The 3,050-nt window shown below is 45.4% G+C and overlaps 1 pseudogene; it reads right to left on the reverse strand.

The window, feature by feature from the left end:
- Positions 1 to 2,166: 2,166 nt before the first annotated feature.
- LOC105063831 (peptidyl-prolyl cis-trans isomerase A pseudogene) lies at positions 2,167 to 2,662 on the reverse strand (annotated as a pseudogene).
- Between the last annotated feature and the right edge of the window lie 388 nt (positions 2,663 to 3,050).

Consider the following 3,050-nt stretch of genomic DNA (forward strand, 5'->3'; position numbering starts at 1 on the left):
TGTCCTTCGTTGACACAGAGTCCCTGAATATTGTTAAAAAATCTCATTGTAAAACATGAGTTGACTCCTCCATGCAAGTTTCTCCCTGGAGGATGCCCTACTCAAGCCAGATAAACTCCAGGCAGGAGGAAACAGGAGATTCATGCACCCTCTTCTCCGGGGCAAAATGGATGAACAGAATACAAATTCCCTAAATGAGTTAGGTGTCTTATCAAGAAATGCAGGTGGTAGCTGCGGAATAAGGTCTCCCTAGCTGTGTCAAACACTGCCTTTGAAAGCATGAACTAGTCTGCAAATAAAGCATTCCCTGGGCACACAGGATTTCAGAATGACAGGTGTGACTCTGGGCGGTCTCTCAGGATGCTCTGATAGGGTGGGGCATCCTCCCTTGTTGACTAGTCTGTGTCTGCGCTCACCCTTCTAATCTATCTTTGCCAGCCACACACGGCAGATCATTACCCAGTCAACACGGAACACAGCCAGTGCTGAGGAGGCGTTGGTCATTACCCTGTCATGCAGAGCAGTCACTGAGACCGATCGCTTCCCCTGGAGCCTTTTAATGTTAAAATGATGTGGATTGCTCGATCTCCTTGTCACCACAGTGGGGAAAAAAAATCAAGAGAACTCAGCCTTGTTTTTATGAGTAACATCATCTGATTTTCTGAGGAGGATGTTGCAAGAGGACTAATGCTCACTAGGAATTCTCCGCTTCCAGCCGCCACCCATCTGCCCACAGCATCTCAACAGCGCTAGCCGAGTTCACAGGCTGCTCTAACTGGTTCTAACCTGCTTGCACCAAAATAATAACAATAACAAAGGGATTACTGTGCTTCCTTTTCAAAGCAGGAATCTTTTTGATACCAAAATAATTGTTAAACCATAGACATTAGAGTGACAAAGACCATCCATATACATTCGACAGGCTTCCCAAGTCCAATCAAGAGAGATTAAAGGACTCACTCAATTACAGTTAGTCAATGTAAGGATCGAGACTCTAACATGTACTGACAATAACATGAATATTAGAATGTTCATGGGTGACTTTCAGGGAACCTGTAAAACTTCTAAAGTTTCATGAAAAGCTTGTATCTTCTTTTTCTGTGGAAAAGAGTCCATGGTTTTCATTAGATTCCCAGATTGATCCCAGGTAGAAAACGATGTGTTATTATTCTAGAGAATGCTCAAGCCTTCACTCCAGTTGCCTAAAAGGGACTCTCATTTGGACGAAGGACAAGTTAGAAGCCTCAAAGAGATACAATGGGATGTGGGCAACAGATGGCAGAGAACTTCGGGTGGAATAGCAAAGGAGATTGGAATTCTCTTTCAAAGTTCGGTTTTATTCTCTATGTGCACTTTTCTCTCAGGAGGCATATGTGATCAAATGGAGCTCTGAGTGTCCTCTGTTTGGGACCCTATGGTGAAGCTCAGGTGACGGAAGCATGGTGGGATGGCCTTGGCAGGCTCTACTCGATGCCCTTCCTGCCCTTCTCAACTGTCACTGTCTTTGGTGAGGAAGAGCCAGAGGGCCAGCTAGACAAGATGGGACCAAAGAACAGAAGCCTAGACTTTCCTTGACCCAAAAGAGTAGCAGAAGTGGGGACTTTTGCGCTATTCAGGCCAATTCCCCAGAACAAGAGACCAGACCTGAGGTTTACGTAGGAGGCTAACTAGCAATAAGGTTCATGTGTTTTCCTGGAGGGGCCACTCTGGGCATCCCTTGGAGGCCCAGCTCAGGAATAAGTGGCTCCATGGGGATCCGGAACTTAGATACTGGCCACATTCGACATGAGTAACGTAATTTCCTGTTGATCATCCAGGGCATCTAAACTGCACTCAGGCACCCAGCAGACATCATGAGCGGGTTGTGTGGTGGAAAAGCAAACTCATTTTAATAGCAATGCCAGGAAAACTAGATTTGCAAAGTAAGTCCGTTATATGTTGACCAGCACACTTTTTTTTGTTTGTTTAGTTTTTATTTCATAATCATAAACTTAACTTTGAAATCCAGCTAAACTTGGAGGTGGGTAGGGAAAATATGGAACCCAAAGAACTGCAGTGAGAGCACAAAGATTATAGGATATTTCGAGCAGATCGGGGTGATGGGATGCTCTCCTGAGCGACAGCAGGAATGGTCTGGTGGTTAAGATAAAACACAAGTCCGATTTATTATATTTGTCCACAGTCAGCAACGGTGATCTCCTTGCTGGTCTTGTCATTCCTGGACCCGAAGCGCTCATGGCTTCCACAACATTCATGCCTTCCTTCACCTTGCCAAAGACCACACGCTTGCCATCCAACCACTCAGTCTTGGCAGCGCAGATGAAAAACTGGGAGCCGTTTGTGTTGGGGCCAGCATTTGCCATGGACAAGATGCCAGGACCCCCATATGCTTCAGGATGAAATTCTCATCATCAGATTTCTCCCCGTAGATGGACTGGCCACCAGTGCCACTGTGGCATGTGAAGTCACCACCCTGGCACATAAATCTCGGAATTATTCTGTGAAAGTAGGAAACTTCATAACCAAATCCTTTCTCCCCAGTGCTCAGAGCACGAACATTTTCTGCTGTCTTTGGAAACTTTCTGCAAACAGCTGAAAAGGAGATGCGGCCCAGGGACTCGCCATCTACAGTGATGTCAAAAAACATGGTGGGGTTGACCATGGTTGGGCACTGTGGGAGGATGCGGGGCGGCATTGGCATCTGTAAGGCTTGACCAGCACACTTTTATATACATCTGTGTATGCGTGTATGTACACAGACACACATTTGTGAGCATATGTGAGAAATACTTCCCTGTGGTCAATAGAAATGGTTTTAAATCACCACTTCTTTAGATGATCCACACCACTGGTCTTCAATAATGGAAATACTCAAGAAATAAAGATTACTGTTATATCCTCCTCTTTCATTATACTTGGTTTAACGTTCAAATGCCAAACATGTCTAAGAACAACAAGGCATCTCCTTCCAGTAACCAACAGATAGTATCCATTGCTGTTAAGTCTGTCCCAGGGGTCTCATGTCCAGCATAGCTTCTGCTCCAGCCAGC

The sequence above is a fragment of the Camelus bactrianus genome, chromosome 31, assembly GCF_048773025.1.
Source record: "Camelus bactrianus isolate YW-2024 breed Bactrian camel chromosome 31, ASM4877302v1, whole genome shotgun sequence".
NCBI lineage: Eukaryota > Metazoa > Chordata > Mammalia > Artiodactyla > Camelidae > Camelus > Camelus bactrianus.